Source organism: Muscardinus avellanarius (assembly GCF_963383645.1).
Source record: "Muscardinus avellanarius genome assembly, chromosome: 15".
Taxonomy (NCBI): Eukaryota; Metazoa; Chordata; class Mammalia; order Rodentia; family Gliridae; genus Muscardinus; species Muscardinus avellanarius.
Window position 1 is genome coordinate 40,672,998 of NC_137801.1, and position 18,870 is coordinate 40,691,867.

Below are 18,870 nucleotides of genomic sequence, written 5' to 3' on the forward strand. Positions count from 1 at the left end.
GAATTCCCCCTAAAAACAGGAACAAGACAAGGATGTCCATTATCACCACTTCTCTTCAATATAGTATTCGAGACTCTAGCCAGAGCAATAAGGCAAGAAAAAGATATCAAAGGAGTACAAATAGGAAAAGAAGAACTCAAACTTTCACTATTTGCAGATGACATGATACTATACCTAGAAGATCCAACAAACTTATCCAAAAGACTTAAAGAAATGATCAAGAAATTCAGCAAATTGTCTGGATACAAAATAAATCCTAAAAAATCAGAAGCTTTTCTGTACATCAAGCACAAATCCACTAAAAGAGAAATACATCTCCACTCAGGATTTCCCAAAAAAAAAAAAAATACTTAGGAATAAACTTAACCAAGGAGGCAAAAGGCCTCTACAAAAAAATTGTAAAACATTGAAAAAAGATACCGTAAAAGACCTTAGAAGATTGAAAAATCTTCCATGTTCATGGATAGGCAGAATAAATATCATCAAAATGGCCATATCTCCAAAAGTGATCTACAAATTCAATGCAATACCCATTCAATTACCAAGATCATTGCTCACAGACATAGAAAAATCAGTCCTTAAAATCATTTGGAACAATAACAACAACAACAACAACAACAACAACAACAACAACAAAACCAAAATAGCCAAAGTAGTTCTCAGCAACAAAAACCATGCAGAAAGAATCATAATACCTGACTTTAAACTATATTACAAAGCCATAGTAATAAAAACAGCATGGTAATGGCACAAAAACAGATACATAGACCAATGGAACAGAATAGAAGACTCAGAAACAAATCTATACACTTACAGCCAATTGATTTTTGACAAAGGGGCCAAAAACATACACTGGAAAAAAGATAGCTTGTTCAACAAATGATGTTGGCAAAACTGGTTAACCATATGCAGAAAAATGGAAATAAATCCCACTTTCTTACCCTGCACAAGAGTCAATTCAAGATGGATCAAAGACTTGGAAATTAGACCAGAAACCTTGAATCTCCTTGAAGAGGGCCCAGGTCCAACACTGCAACATATAGGCACAATCAGAAACTTTCTGAACAGGACTCCAAAGGCACAAGAAACTAAAAGTCGAATCAATACGTGGGATTGCATGAAACTGAAGAGCTTCTGTTCAGCAAAGGAAACTGTCAAGAACCTCAATCAAGAGCCAACAGAATGGGAGAAGATTTTTGCCAACTACTCATCCAATAGAGGACTAATATCTAGAATATAAAGAGAACTCAAGAAACTCAACACTAAGAAAACAAATAACCCAACCAAAAAATGGGCAAATGAACTAAATAGACACTTCATGAAGGAAGAAATTAAAATGGCCAATAAATGCATGAAAAAAATACTCAACATCATTAGCAATCAGAGTGATGCCAATTAAAACTAACCTAAGATTTCACCTAACTCCAACTAGAATGGCAATCATTTAAAACACAAACAACAACAAATGCTGGTGAAGATGAGGAGAAATGGGAACTCTAAAATATTGTTGGTGGAATTGCAAATTAGTGCAAGCACTTTGGAAAACTGTATGGAGGATCCTCAGAAGAATGGAAACAAATTTACCATATGTTCCAGAAATTCCACTTCTGGGTATCTACCCAAAAGAAAGGAAATCAAACTACCAAACTAATGCATGCATATCTATGTTCATAGATGCACAATTCACCATTGCCAAACTATGGAATCAGCTAAGATAGATGTCCATCAACAGATGAATGGATTACAAAACTGTGGGATATGTACACAATTTACAGGGAAATGGATGGAACTGGAGTTCATTATGCTAAGTGAGATTAGTCAGTCACAAAAAAAAAATAAGAAATCAGATACTCTCTCTAATATGCAGAAGCTGAGGAGAAAATGGTTCATAGGAGAAACTCTAGATGAGGAAGGAGTGCGATGGACCGGCTTGGTCAGAGCACTGAAACCCATTTGGGACCAGGGTTCTTGGAAGGTGGAGCAAAGGCTTCGGTTGTAGTTCTGAAGAGGCTTTTCTGCAGCAATTCCTCCCCCTTATCAAATAAAACTCCTTCAAGTCCCAGTTCATGACACTAAACGTGGGGATTCGTCCCTGGGGCTTGGGAGAGAGAAATCTGAAATGACTGGACACAGACAATTGCCTCCTCTCGTGCAACTGACAGGTTTATTTCCAAAAACCAAGAATTTCGTTGTTTCCTTCCCCAGTGAGCTTCCTAGTAGAAAAGGTGTAAATACCAAAGAACAGTAGTGAAGTATAGAGTGAAGGACATGTAAATCACCAACCATAAACAAGACAAAAGTAAAGCCTGTGACGTCATAGGTATTTTGTGATTAAGATCATCCCCCTGACCTTGCAAGTGGATCTTTATGATTAAGATTAGCCCCCTGACCCTTCAAGTGGGTGTTAGGGGGCAAATTCCAGAAAGGATAAGAATCACACCCAGAGGTTGTTTTTTTTTTTTTTTTTTTTTTGAGAATTTGGCTTTTAGAATCTCTTTTAACCCTTTCCATTCCTTAGGCTTTGTCCATGTCTTCCTCTATCTAGTAACTTCCTTTGAGCTGGATGGGGACGAAATTGGAGGTCCCAGCTTTCATGTATGTAGTTGGCATGGGGGAATCCGTGCTGTGTACATCTATGACGATCCAGAGGGCTGCAATGTATGTCTGTCAGGTTCTGTCTGCAACACCGTCTGATGTCTGAAAACCTCAATCCTATGAAACAACACTCACAGTACAGTTTAGCAGATAGGGCCCAAAAGGCAACATGAAGTTTTTAGATTTGTCAGATGTACTCCTTTAGCCTCTACCATCCTCTTTTATCACAAGGAGAGGAGGTAAACAGAGGCACCAGTTGCCTTTCTTGTAGTTTTAGGGCTAATGGCTTCAGCTGACTCCTAAGGCTTTTACTATAGGTTAATGATTAGAATGAAGGTCAAAGATAGAAAGGAACTCTGCAGCTCCTTCCCTACCTAAATGCTTTCACAGCACCTAAGCTCTGACTATACCAGCATGTTACTGACACATTTTTTTCCTCTGTCTTCTTTAGCCAATTTTATTATAGCTTGGAGCAAGGTAGGGAAAGTCTGAGGGCTCAGACTTATTTTACCAAAAAATTTATCCCAAAGTTCTGATTCTGGAACTCGTCTTACATCACTGGAGCCCTAAGTATGAAAAGTAATAGAATCATTACCAAAAGAACAATAGCTTATAAAAGAATATCTAAGAGCAAGGAGTACTCTGACCAGGGACAATGTCCCCTCGGGGCCTGCTTTCTTTAAGCATGTACCATGTCATACGTGCAGGGTCACGTGCGCAGACGCCGAGGAAGACGAGACTGTGGCAAAGGAGAATCTATAGATGAACAATAAGACATCCTGAGGGGATGGGAGGGGGAAGAGGGAAATTCTCTAATGCACATGATTTACTTTAACAAACAGACCAAAGTCAATCACTAAGCCCAGCATGAGAAGGAGGGATTAGGGTGGGAATTGGGTAAGGGCTAACTGGGTTATGTGTGCATGTATGTCTCCACCATCTTGTATCCCATTAAGATGTATGATTACAATGCACCAATAAAATTTTTAAAAAAAACTCATTTCCCTGGGCCCCATCAAATCTTTCTTGGATCTCTGTCCTGAAAACACACACACACACACACACACACACACACACACACACACACACACGAGCAGATGGAGCAGTTCAGGCAGGTTTGCACTGCCTCTTCCTCCAGGGAGCCCTTTGAATAGGAGACTAGATCCTGGCTTGCAATTCCTGCCCAGGGCAAGGTTGAAACACATGTGGTTCCTATTTAAAGACACATCTTATTCATCATTTCAGCACCAACTGACAATTAAACCTGATTCAGTGGAGCACAGCCAACACAGTCAGCCTGTCACTGGCGATTTAAAGCTACCCTGGCCACTGGAGCCTTCAACCAGGGCTGTTTGTCCTGCCAAGAGCAAAACCCCACGCAACTGGCCCAGGATCCCAAAGACATTTGTAGCATGAAGGGTCTGCTCTAGTGTCCCTCATTAGAGCTCGGTCTGCCTAGCTCCTTTGCTGAGGGAGAGGGCTCTGGAATAGGGTCAGGGTTGCCAGGAAGAGGGACCTGAAGGGAGAAGAGGCAAAATTCTGCTAGGAGATTGTATGAGAGCTCAAGTTCATGCACTTGCAGTGCTTTGGTTTTCTTTGGGCTCCCAGCAGGTGCCCAGCCTGAGGAATGTCCTGAGAACCAGAACCTGGGCTGAGCCCTGACTCTATAATCTACTGACCACTTCTTGGGTCTTGGTCAGGTCTCTTGACCTTTCTCCACCTCCTTCCCCTCACCACCACCACAACAACAACAACAAACAACAACAACTAATCTCTCCTTAAACCTTATCTGAGTGGTGAAGAGATTCCCAAATCTGGTGATTTCAGTACAAGAAGCATTTGGAAAACCACCAAATTCCCAATCATGGGAGCAGGAGTAGTGCGAGCTGGGCCTGGGCTGAGGCAGTAAGGCAACTCCAGCACCTTTCATGATAAGGATGCCCGGCACACCCATGTCCCTCTGGGGTGAACAGAACAGGAACCTCTGACTGCATCACTGAGTGCAGGTTGTGGCCCCTCAAGGCTGAGGACGTGCTGCAGACTGGAGTTGTCAGGGAGCCCTTCCTACAGGCAACTGGGCCTGAGCTAAGTCTTGAGGCTGAGCAAGACTGGACAAGCCTGGAGCGGGAGAGAAGCCCACCCACACAGAGCCACTTGGAGCTGGCAAGGAGCTCCCACAGCCATTTCCTCTTTGATCCTTCTCCTCTGGCAGGAAAGAACGCTAGAGATGCAGTGTGAAGCCAAGAGATTATGGGAGAAATAAGGGAGGAGGAGTCGTGTGCTATGTCAAAGGCCAAGGAGCTTGGGGTACTGACAGCTACACCACTGTCTCTATGGAACCCGAGCTGCCCTGTGGGTGACAGGGGCCTTGTGAGTCTGCAAGCTGTGTAGAGAGGAAGCAATAGCCACTTCTCTGAGGCTCCAAGCAGAGAAGGGAGCTGTTGGGTCTGGAGAGGGAAGAAGGGAGGAGGTAAGAACAGCACATTTAAGTGTGCTCTTGGGAAAACTGAGAGCCAGTGGAGGAGTGAGCCTGAGAATGGTGACCTCCCTCCTGAAGCCCTCAAGGCTTCCTCCCCAGTGTCTCCACCTCCTCCGGGTGCCTGGGCCGTATACTCAGGACTAGCTGACTCTACTAGGATTCAGGGTTCTTGCTGAGGCAACCAGACTGTGAGCCCCTTGAGGGTAGGGCCATGGTATCAGGCAGTATCTAAGAGGGTTGGTCCTGTAGTAGGGCAGGCTGGAGGCTGGCTTCCAGTTTTGCAGCGTATTGGCTGTGTGCTTTTTAAACCATTCTGTAACTTCCTTGAGATGCCTCTGTGCAAGAAAGATTAAAAATAGGATCTATCTCATGAGGCCATTGGGAAAAGTAAATTAATTAATTGGAGTATTTAACAAAAATATCCCCAGCTTGCACTGGTATCAGGATATGGGGTGGGGTGGGGGTTAACTAGTCATCCATTGGAAGCCCAGAACATCAGCTACTGCAGCAGGGACTGAAGCCAAATGCATAGGGAAGCTCCCAAAGGGAAGGGATGAGGACAACACAAAGAAGGGCAGACGTTATCTGAGGAATTTCCTTCCTGTGAAGCCTCAGTAACATTCCAATGCCCCCCATGGGTCTGTTCTGAGGGTCTCACACCCCCATCCTCCTGGGGACAGCTAGATACTCCATTCTTTTCCTGAACATCTTGGTCCCTGCCATGTGGTTGGTGGGAGACAGAGGACCCGGGAATAGAGCCCCCCCTTGCCTGGCTGAAGCTTGGCTGCTAAACAGGGGGAAGCAGGCTGGATTCAGGTGGGGGCAGGTGAGGATAATTGAGCCCCTGACTCAAGACCCTGCAGAGGTTATGTGAGCATTCAATAAGACATCATAAATTGGTCATGAGACATCCCTCTCAAGTTTTCTGTGGCAAAAGACAAAAAGATATTAAAAATATCTCATTGGTCATGGAACAGTCTTTTTGAAACATACAATAAAAATGAATTTCTAAAAAAAATGATCACACATTTGGATGATGTGGCAGTGTCAAATTGCTATAAAAATTTCTAAGTGTTTACTCCAAATTTCTATGCTTATCTCATGAGCGACCAGTAACAGCTTTTCCTGGGCCACACCTTGCTGACAGGGAGCAGACCGACAGGAAAGGCTAGTTCCCCTTTTTTCCTTCCTGGATATTACGTCCTCCTTGATTTGCTAGGAAGAGGGGTTCCCACAGCCCCATCTGTTTAGAAGCTCCCACGCTCCACCCCAGCGCCTGCCTGGTCTTATGGGACATCCCGAAAATACCCTGTGTTGTGGTCAACATGTCCTTTCTTTCTTTCTTTTTAATGGCCGCCATTCAACAGATGTGTTTCTGAAAGGGTGCAATGAATTTTGCATTTGATGCTAAGGGTGGGGCAGGGTCTGGGGCAGCAAAGCCCTTCCTGGAGTGAGTGTAAGAACAGAGTATCCATCTGAGTGGGATCAAGTGCAAAGGATTCCACATTGAATTCCACATTAACTGCCATTATTTCTTGAGTGCCTAAAACATGCCAGACCCTGAGCTCCACGAGCCCTATCTCTGTTTTATCAAACAATTCTTCCAGGTAGATATTAGTTTGTCTAGTTTAAAAGAAAATATCTCGTCTCTATAAGTTCCTAGGAGGAGCTGTGCATCCTCAGGGACCTTACAATAGCACTATCCAGCACTGGTCTGTGCGTGGCCTCAGAGCATCCTAAGGAGCTTTTGAAAAATGTAGATTCCCCATATCCACATCTTAGATTCTGATTCCCAAAGCCTGGTCTTTCCCAAGCACCTAGGTGGTTCCAAAGCTTGATTGGCTGGGGTACAGCTGGTCCCGGGGCTGCCAAGGCCTGGGGGTTTTAAAGGCTGTGGAGAACCCCAGGCCCTCCCCAGAAAAGCTACCATGGAAAAAGGTGCCCCGGAAAGAGCTTAAGTAAACTATGATATAGCCATATGGAGGAATACTATGCAGCCCTTAAGAGAGAGGCATTTTTTAGTGTGTGTGGTATTGGAGATTGAACCCAGGAGAATTCTACCTCTGGACTACACCCCCCAACTCTAGTTTTATTTTGAAACAGGGTCTCACTAGGTTGATGAGCGTCTCACTACTTGCTCGGGCTGTCCTTGAAACTTCGATCCTCCAGACTTAGCCTCCCAAGTACTGGATTACAGGCATGCACCATCGCACCAGGCAGAGGGAGGTATTTTTAATAACATGAGAATATACTATATTAAGGAATAGGCAGGTGATAACATTGGGCATACCATTTAACCTAACTATGTAACATAAAAGTACACATTTAAAAAAAGGCTGCAAGAAAAAAACAAAATGTCTCATTGGTAACCTCCATATGAAGATTACAAGTGACTTTATTTTTCTCCTTATACTTTCCTACACAGAAGGACTAGCCATTGTTTTTGAAAGTGTCTCATCCTCAGTGTCACCCAGTCGGTATAAGTCAGAGTTGACACTCCAATCACAGACATTCTGGGGTTTTGTTTTCTTCTCCTTACTCAGAGCAGGAAATGGTGTTTCCTCACTAGGGTTGCTGCAGAAGCGGGGCCCAGAACAATCCTGGCTAGAGACTCAAGACAGGTATAAAACATATGCTTGCACACGCTTATAATCCCAGCATTTGGGAGGCTGAGACAGAAGGATCATGGTTTGCGGACAGCCTCAGCTACTTAGTGAGTGAGGTCCTTTGCAACTCAGTGAGACCCTGTTTCAAAATGAAGAATAAAAAAAATTAGGGCTGGGAGTGTCGCTCAGAGGTAGAATGCTACTGGGTTCCATCCCCAGTACAGCAAAAAGAAAAACAAACAACAACAAAAACATATTTGCAAGACTTCTCGGGAATGGCTTTCTCCTGTCTACAGCCTCCTCTCTCCCATCACCTGTTCTGAAAGTCATTTCTAGAAAGACCCATCATTGCTTTGCCTCTGCCCTTTCCCCAGCTGCCCCACTACCTGGAAAGCTTTTCTCAGCATCCTGCCCTGTCCTGCTCCTAATTTATCTAAAGTCCGTCTGGCCTGTTGTGAGGTCGGTGTTCTAAGAGGATCTCCCTGGCACACACGCACACCTTCAGCTCCCAGAACACCCTCCCCTCACCTCCTACATGCACGTCACATTTGCCCATAACCATGGCTACTATCTGTGCTTCCCTGCCGGCATTCACGCTCCAGAAGGGTTAGAATTTTGTGCACCCTGTGTTAAAAGAGGCTGGCACACAGTAGACACTCAATAAATTCTTACTGAGTGAAGTGGAGCCCTGCCTTGAGGTCCTGGTGACCAGGTGTCAGCTAAGGAGTCTCCCAGGGTGGAGGAAGCTGGCCCCCAGTTGTTCTTTTTCCATGAGGTCATGATGGCTGGTGCCATGCTTCAATAGATCAAGGGGCCGCAGCCCAAGGCAGAGGCGTGGAGCTGGCTGGAGGCTTCTTGGGAAGGAGACGCTGAGGGAGACGTTGCCTTAAAGGCCTCTCTGTTTCATTCCGGCCCTCTGGGAATCAGAACCCCTTTGGCCTCCCCAGGCCTCAGAACAGAAGGCCCTTTCATCTGGTCAAATGAGCAGGTCTAGGTCACAGAGTGGCGAGCCACATCCACACTCTGGCTACTCACTGCCCCCCCTTGGCCACTGCTCTGGCAGTTGCCCCTGTGCCAGGGCCTGGCCACACCCAGACTGGCATGTAGACAGTATGCTGATGAGCTCAGCGCCCCACGGTTCTGTCCCCGGCTTCTGTGCCTGAGGAGTGCAGACATGGAAATGGAGACTGCCTTCTGCAGTCCAAGCAGTGTTTCCTGACAGAGGGGGACCGCTGTTGCACAGGTGCGCTCTGGGTAATGGAACAAGCTGATCCGGAGGAGGAGGAAGAGAGAGACGTTGCTGTTGCTCTAGAGATATGTGCTGGAGGGAGAGTCCTGGCAGGGGTCAGGGGCTTCTGGGGTTTAGGAGGGTCAGACTCATGGTTGTTGGCCAGCTCTGTAAACACCGGAATAATGCTAGGGTCCTCGCCCCCACCCCACCACCTTCTCCACCCTTTCCCACTTCTTACTTTCTCTCCCCTCTTGGGGAAACAGGGTTTCCACATTTTGGGCAATCACATGTTCCAAAAGTCAACAGTCCTTGAAAGATGACTCAGACTGCAAACATTCTAATTCCACATCAGACCACATGTCACTGTGCTGCGGCTTCCCCGAAGCCTCTTGCCATGGGAGGGTAGTGGGTGATGCACTCCTCCACACGGGGCATCAGGGACTGAAGGCGGCCTGGAGTAGAGTGTGGGGAGGGGCAGAGGCTGAGAAGAGGAGCCCCTGGAATACAAGCCTTCCATGGAGGAAAAGAGTCTCTCAGACAGATGTAGCCAACCCGGACAGGGGGCAGAGGAGGTGCTCCACCTGAGGTGGACACCTTCCCCAAGCAGGAAGGCTGCTTGGGCTGGAAGTGGGAAGAGGAGCCCACTGGTCAGCTTGGCTCAGGCCGCCCCTCGTGGCAGAGGCACGAAGTTCAGGGCCCGGTCAGTTCTAGCTCAAGCTCTTTCTCAGATGATCCTGTGATCTTGAGGAAGACATTCTCCAGCCTCAGTTTCCCTACTGGTAAAATGGGAATATTTCACCTACTTTTCAGGGCTGCCATGCGTGTCACTGCACTAAGATGGGAAAGACAGCAAGTCAGATTCAAAACATTTCGAGGAGGCAAGAGGACAGCAAGCAGGCCATCACAAGACGGATCTGGCTGTGTGGCTTTAGCAAGTGCCTGCCCCTCTCTGTCCACTCTGAGGGTTGGACCAGCTGGGAACATGAGCGATCCTGAGGCCAGTGGGAGGCTCTGCCCTTCCCACCTTCTTGGGCTGGGCCTGTGTTTGAGGACGGGGCTCCTGAGCAGGGTGAGGCCTCCATGCCCTCGGCCTGCCTCCCCTCCCTTCTCACCCCTGCCCCTTGCCCGGCGCCTCTCCTCGGGTGCTGCCCGCATCACCTTCGGGTCCATCTCTGCTCTCTCCTTGCCCTCTTCCCTCGGTTTCTCTGTTTCTGGCTCCCTGTCTTCTGGGTCTGTGCCTGCCCAGATCCCTACATTGCTCTCTGCCTCCCCCTACTGTGTCTGGGCACACTAGGCCGTGAAACCCACCTTGCAGCAGTCTCATGGGAGAGAAGAAAGAAAAGGAAGAATAGGGGAGAGGAGAGAGATGGAGAAGAGAGGGGAGGAAATGGGAGGGAGGAGAGGGGAGTCAGGGCAAAGCACTGTCTGGTTTTCATCAGCACAACTAAGCCTGGTGGCCTTGGAATGCGCCACAGGGCCTGCCCACTGCTGTGGCGGCCTCCCCCCAGGACCATCCCTGTCTGCATCCAGGGTGAGACAGGCCCTGGTGTAGCTTCCACCCAGGCACACTGTGTGCCCTGAATGCACAGCCACCACAAGGGCAGAGCAGGAGCCCTGCCCCGCCGGCCCAGGCAGGTTCTAGAAAGGAAACATCTACTGTGGACTGCATGTTTGTATCCCTCAAACCATGTGTCGAGGCCCTAACTTGCAATGAGATGGCATTTGGAGATGGGGCCTTTGGGAGATAATTAGGTTTAAATGAGGTCATGAGGATGGGGCCCCCACAGTGAAATTAGTGCCCTTATAAGAAGAGAGACCCAAGTTCTGTCTCTCTGCCATGCCACATGAGGGCACAGCACAGAGGCGGCCTCCACAGCCAGGGAACGCCTCACCAGGACTCTAACCAGCCACCACTACAGCAGGGGCTCTTCACCACTGTGAAGGTGACTTACTGTTCTTCAAGTCATGGCAGCACCGCATGTGGCAGAGAACACTAGCAGATCCCATGGAATCCTGAAAGCAGAGAGAGGGATAAGAAGCAAACAGGGACAGATAGAGTCTTCAAGGCCATGCCCCCAGTGATGCACCTTCTCCTCCAGCCTTACCCTACCTGCCAACTTACCACCAAGTAAAGACCATTCAAATTATTAATTCATGAGTGAATTTATCCACTGATGAGATTAGAACCCTGCTTCAATTATTTTACCTCTGAACATTTTTGTATTGCCAATACATGAGCTTTTCCAGGAGAGATTTTATATTCAAACCATAACAATTATCCTAATTGGTAAAAAAAAAAAAGAAAGAAAGAAGGAAAGATGCAACCAACCAGCCAGCAAGTAAATTTTAACGGTCCAGTGGGGAAAACGAACAAGAAGATGAAAATAATGTAATTTATAATGATGATATTACTGTTCCATAATTTTAAGGGACCGTTGATTATAAAATGCAGTTATTTTATATACTATCAAGAAGATAATACTGCCATTAAACTGAGTCATGATGCCTTAAAAATAATGCCACATGACATAAAAACCAATCATACCAATTTCTCATAAGTTTGAAATTTTTTACTGTTTACTCCAAGGGATTTCACAATTTCTTTGGCCTCAGTTGCCTTGCTTGCTTTTAAACATATCTCAGTAACAGACCACAGCTCTATTTGTATCTTCCTTTCCTGTCCCATAAGGCACTCTTGGTTGTTACTTTGGAAGAAGCAGACTATGGTTATTCCTCTGATGATAAATATTTGCTTTATTAATATCAAGTGTATGCCCTGCCACGCGGTGCCATGTGTTTCTCCATACTTAACAGATCTTTGTTTCTCAGTTGAATCATAGCATTCTCGAAGGCACTTTAGATGACAGTTTCAGCAAACAAAATACCTAAGAATGCACCAACTCGACTGCAGAGATGACCAAGATTGTGCTCATACAGACAACTACATGGGACAGCCATCTAAGAAATGGTGATAATAAGAGGCTCATGACTGTCGGCACATCTCCATCTCAGAGACATGAAGATGTGGATTTAAGTGTCTTCCAGAGCCTGGGGAGGGAGGAGTGGGAAATGACTGTTTAATGGGTCTGGATTTCCTTTTGAGATGATGACAATATTTTGGAAATAGAAAGTGTGTTAGCTACTTAATACTATCAATGTACTAAATGTTGCTGAGTTGTATACTTTAAAGTTATTAAAGTGGCAAACTTCACGGTATGTGTATTTTATCCCATTTTTAAAATATATGTTTTAGATTTGATAACAACAATGGCTGCATTTAAAAAATTATATTTTAGATAAAAGAAGCCAATCTGAAAAGGCTACCTCCTGCATGATTTCAATTACAAGATGTTCTGGAAAGGGAAAAACTATGGAGATGGTAAAAAAATAATCATGGGTTGCCAGGGTTAGGCTAAAAAAGAAATGGACAAGCAGAACATAGAATTTTTAGGGCAGTAAAACTATTCTTTATGATCCCATAATAGTCTACCCATGCCATTATATTTTGTTTGGAGCCATAAAATATCCAATAGAAAAGTGAGCCAGGGGCAAACTGTAGACTTTGGGTAATTATGATGTGCCAGCTGGTCCATCCAGCACAGTGAAGTGTGGGTTCTTCATAATGGGGAAGATATGAAAAGTAAGTTGTGTGTATGGGGGGGGGGCAATCTGGGAAACTTCTGAACCTCCTTCCCAATTTTTCTGCAAACCCAACACTGCTCTAAAAAATAAAGTCTTAAGCTGGGCGCAGTGGCGCACGCTTGTAATCCCTGTGCTTGGGAGATGGAGACAGGATGATCGTGCAGGTTGGAAGCCAGCCACACTGGCTTAAGAGACCCTGTTTTCAAATTTAAAAAAGTATAAAAATAGGTCTAGGAGTGTAGCCCAGAGGTATAAGGGTTTCAGGAACCCCAGTGCCACCAAAAAAAAAAAAAAAAAAAAAGTCTTAAAACTTACTTTTTTTCCGGGCATGGTGGTGCATGGTTGTAATCCTAGTACTTGGGAGGCTGAGACAGGAGGATCGGTTTGAGGCCAGCCGAGGCTACTTAGTGAGGGCCTTGCAACTTAGTGACATTCTGTTTCAAAATAAAGAATAAAAATAGGGCTAGGGGTGTAGCTTGGAGGTAGAATACCCTAGATTTTATCCCCAGTACCACACACATACACATACACACACACACACACACACACACACACACACACACACACACACACACCTTACTTTTCAAGCACTGTTCTAAGTCCATTACATAAGTAATTGAATATCACCCCCTATAATAGAGTGTTCATTAGTGTTACTAATCCACTGAAGTGAAGCTCTAGTGAGAAGACTTCGTTCTCTAGTTCACTATCCCCAAAGTTCAGCCAGATCTGCCTTCATGCAGTCTTGAAAATGCAAAAATTGGAAGCTTTTCTGTATACCAACCATAAATCCACTGAAAAAGTAATCCAGAAAACACTTCCATTCAGGATTTCCCACACACACAAAAAATACTTAGGAATAAACTTAACCAAGGGGCAAAAGACCTCTACAAATATATATATATATATATATATATATATATATATATATGTAAAACATTGAAAAAAGATATTGAAAAAGACCTTAGAAGATGGAAAGATCTTCCATGTTCATGGATAGGCAGAATAAATATCATCAAAATGGCCATACCTCCAAAAGTGATCTACAGATTCAATGAAATACCCATTCAATTACCAAGATCACTCCTCACAGTCCTTAAATTCATTTGGAACAACAAAAAACAGAATAGCCAAAGTAGTTCTCAGCAACAAAAACCATGCAGAAAGAATCATAATACCTGACTTTAAACTATATTACAAAGCCATAGTAATAAAAACAGCATGGTAATGGCACAAAAACAGATACATAGACCAATGGAGCAGAATAGAAGACTCAGAAACAAATCTACACACTTTCAGCCAATTGATTTTTGACAAAGGGGCCAAAAATATACACTGGAAAAAAGCTTGTTCAACAAATGATGTTGGCAAAACTGGTTAACCATATGCAGAAAAATGGAAATAAATCCCACTTTCTTACCCTGCACAAGAGTCAATTCAAGATGGATCAAAGACTTGGAAATTAGACCAGAAACCTTGAGGCTCCTTGAAGAGGGCCCAGATCCAACACTGCAACATATAGGCACAATCAGAAACTTTCTGAACAGGACTCCAAAGGCACAAGAAACTAAAAGTCGAATCAATACGTGGGATTGCATGAAACTGAAGAGCTTCTGTTCAGCAAAGGAAACTATCAAGAACCTCATCTGAGAGCCAACAGAATGGGAGATGTTTGCAACTACTCATCTGATAGGGGATTAATATCTAGAATATACAGAGAACTCAAGAAACTCAACACTAAAAATAAATAAATAACCCAATCAAAAGTGGGTAAGTGAACTAAATAGACACTTCACAAAGGAAGAAATTCAAATGGCCAATAAATGCATGAAAAAATGCTCAACATCATTGGCAATCAGAGAGATGCAAATCAAAACTACCCTGAGATTTCACCTAACTCCAACTAGAATGGTAATCATTCAAAACACAAACAACAACAAATGCTGGTGAGGAGATGGAGAAGTGGGAACTCTAAAACATTGTTGGTGGGATTGCAAATTAGTGCAACCACTTTGGAAAACTGTATGGAGGATCCTCAGAAGAATGGGAACGAACTTACCATATTATCCAGCAATACCACTTCTGGATATCTACCCAAAATAATGGAAACCAAACTACCAAACTAATGCATGTGTATCTATGTTCATAGCCTCACAGTTCGCCATCACCAAACTATGGAATTGACCAAGATCTCCATTAACAGATGAATGAATTACAAAACAGAACTTTACTCAGCCATAAAGAAAAACACAATTACATCATTTACAGGGAAGTGGATGGAACTGGAGGACATTATGTTAAGTGAGATTAGTCAGTCACAAAACATAAGAAATCAGATGTTTTCCCCAATATGTGGAAGCTAGGGAGAAAATGGATCATAGGAGGAACTCTAGATATAGAAAGAGATACTATAGATGAGCAATTAAGGTGACGTAACTGAGGGGATGAAGAGGGAAATTCTCTAATGCACATGATGTACTTTAACAAACAGATCAAAGTCAATCACTAAGCCAAACATGAGAAGGAGAAAGGGGGTGAGAATGGGGTGGGAATTGGGTAAGGGCTAATTGAGTGATGTATGCATGCATGTTTCCACCATCTTGTATCCCATTAATATGTATGACTACAATGTAACAATAAAATTTTTTAAAAATTAAAAATTAAAAAAATTATTTTTTGTTTTTTTAATAAATTTTTATTGGTGCATTGTAGTCATACATCTCAATGGGATAAAAAAAAAAACTTGTGGAGATATACATGCACACATCACCCAATCAGCCCCTACCCAATCTCTAACCCCTTCCCTTCCCCTCCCTCCCACCCATGCTTGGCGTCCTGATTGACTTTGATATATTTAAGTACATCATGTGCTTTAAAGAGTTTCCCTGATCCTCCCTCTTATCCCCTCAGATATGTCACCTTAATTGCTCCTCTATAGGGTCCCTTCTTCATCGAGAGTTCCTCCTGTTACCCATTTCTCCCTAATAAAACATTTAAAAATTTTTTTTTTATTTTAAAGAAAATGTAAATTCAGCCCGGCATGGTGGCTTACGCTTGTAATTCTAGCATTTGGGAGACTAAGACAGGAGGATTGGGGTTCATGGCCAGCCTCAGCTACTCAGGCCCTTTGCAACTCAGTGAGACCCTGTTTTAAAATAAAGAATAAAAAGTAGGGCTAGAAGAGTAGCTCAGAGGTAGAATGCCCCTGGGTTCCATCCCCAGTATAGAAAAAAAAAAAAAAAAGAAAGAAAGAAAGAAAAGAAAAGAAAATGCAAATTTATTACTCTGGGATTGGCATATTAGGGGATAATGTAACATTAAACAAATTTCAAATTTACTCCATATCAGGGATAGTGAGCCACAGCCCACTGGTTGGCAGCTGGGTTTTGTAAATAAAGTTTTATTGGGATACTGCAATATTTATTCAGTATCTTCTAGTCTAAGCATGCAAAATATCACAGCAGAGTGTTTGTTGCAACAGAGACCAGATGGCTCCGCAAGACTGAAAGTGTTTATCAAGCTGTTAAAGAGCTGGTGGAAATCTGTGTCATGTGAAACCAGAAAACTGCGTGGGCATCCCTCATGCTCGGAGCCTCTCCCAACACCTCTGCTTCTTCCTCAGAGGGCTGTGAGCCCCACCTGTCCACATCTGGTGTTAACTTGCTCAGATCACAGCACTCTCCTCCACACTGCACAGAAACTCACCAGGCAGCCTGTACCCCAGCAAACTCCAGGGCTTTTCAAGGTAAAGGATCTTATTGTATTTTCATATTTCTTAACCATTTAATATGTGAAAATTTGTACTACAGGTTTTATTACATTCCAATCTTTTTAAAATGTTTCACTGATGAAGCTTTTGAATGTTGTGGCTGGGGGTGGGGTGTTAGCTCAGTGGAAAAGTGCTTGCTTGGCATGCACAGGCTCCAGGTTTCATCCCAGTACGGAGAAGGAGGAGGTAGAGGAGAGGTTATACCCTCATTCCATTTTTCCAATAGCCCTACAGTATTTTGAAAAATTATTACTATTATGGTAAAAAGCACATAACATAAAATTTACCCACTTAGCCACTTTTAAGTGGATAGCTCAATAATGTTAAATATATTCATCTTGTGAAACCAACCTGCAAAGTTCTTTCATCTTGCAAAACTAAAATTCTACTTGGATTAAAAAACACACACATAAATCTTAGCAGGGTGTAGTAGCACATGCTTGCAATCCCAGACTTGGGATACTGAGACAGGAGGATCCCAGGTTTGAAGCCAGACTCAACAACTTAACAAGACCTTGTTTCAAAACAAAAAACAAGCCTGGCGTGGTAGTGCACGCTTGTAATCCCAGTACTTGTGAGGCTGAGACAGGAGGATTGCAGGTTCACAGCCAGCCTCAGCTACTTAGGCCCTCCATGAAGTCAGAGTGAGACTCTGTTTCAAAATAAAGAATAAGCTGTGTGTGGTGGCACACACTTGTAATCCCCGTGCTTGGGAGACAGAGACAGGAGGATCACGCAGGTTCGAAGCCAGTCTCAGCTGGCTTAAGAGACCCTGTTTCCAAATAAAAAATATATAAAATAGGTCTGGCAGTGTAGCCTGGAGGCAGAAGGGTTTTCAGGGACCCCAGTACCACCAAAATAAATAAATAAATAAATAAATAAATAAATAAATAAATAAATAGAATAAAGCTGGGAGTGGTGGTGCACATTTATAATCCCAATACTTGGGAGGCTGAGACAGGAGGATCCAGGTTCTCAGAAAGCCTCGGCTACTTAGTGAACCCTTCTGGGACTTAGTGAGAACTTGTTTCAAAATAAAGAATAAAATATAGGGCTGGGGATCTTGGTGAAGTGGTGCATGGTTGCAATCTCAGTACTTGGGAGGCTGAGGCAGGAAGATCACAGCTCGCAGACAACCTCAGCTCCTTAGCGAGGTCTTCTACAACTTCGAGAAACCTTGGTTCAAAAAAAGAATTAAAAATAGTGCTATGGTGTGGCTCAGAGGTAGAATACTGCTGAGTTTCATTCCCAGTATCACAAAAATAGATGGGCCTGGGGGTATAACTCAGAGGTAGAATGTCCCTGGGTTTCATTCCCAGTACCACACACACACACACACACACACACACACACACACACACAAAAAAAAAAAAAAAGAATAAAAAATAGGGCTGAAGTTGTAGCTCCAGAACTGTGAGAAAATAAGTTTATGTTCTTTATAAATACTGAGTCCCAGGCATTTCAGGATAGCAGCACAAAGATAGATACACAGTACCTTTTGCTTTTCTATTCTTCCATTGATGGACATTTGTTTTGCGTACACCTCTTGGCTCCTATGAATAATCTTGCTATGGAGATAAATTTGTAAATATCTCTCTCAGACCCTGATTAGAATTCTTTTTGGTATATACCCAGAAGTAGAATTACTGGGTCATATGGGATGTATGTTCAACATTTGAGGAACCACCAAACTGTTTCCCATAGTGATTGCACCATTTTATAATCCCACCACTGGTGCACCACGGTTCCAATTTCTCCATATTCTGCCAACACTTGTTATTTTCTATTTTTTAATAGTAACCATCTATGTGGATGGGTGATGATATCTCATTGTGGTTTTGATTTGCATTTCTCTGATGATTAGTGATCCTGAGCATCTTTTCATATGCTTCTTAGCTATTTTTATGTCACCTATGGAGAAATGTGTGGTTTAAGTGTTTTGCCCATTTCATTTTTTAATCAGGTGACTTAATTGGTTTTTTTTTTTTTTTTTTGAGTTGGATAGAAGTGATGAGAACAGACATCTTTGCCGTATTCTTTCTTTCTGGATGGAACCCAGTACCACCTCTGGGCTTCTACCTCTTCTACCTCTAGTACTTCTATCTCTGGGCTATACTCCCAGACCTATCTTATATTTTATTTGGAAACAGGGTCTCTTAAGCTAGCTGAGGCTGGCTTGGAACCTGCGCAATCCTCCTGTCTCAGTCTCCCAAGTGCAGGGATTACAAGCGTGCACCACCATGCCTGGCATTTTTTGCCTTGTTCTTGATCTTAAGGGAAAAGCTTTTAGTTTTTCACCATTGGGAATGATGTTAGCTGTGGGCTTTTCATAAATGACCCTTTTTATATTGAGGGAATTTTTTGTATTTCTAGTTTGTTGGATACTGTAAGCCTGTGGGTTTTATTGTGTATTTTTTCATGGAATGGTGATTTTTAGGCATGCATATGTCATATTATGTGGAATGGGAATGCAGACAACAAGACCATTTCCAAATTAACAGGAGGAAACAGCCAGGGGCAAATTAAGTTTCAATCCCAGGACACATTT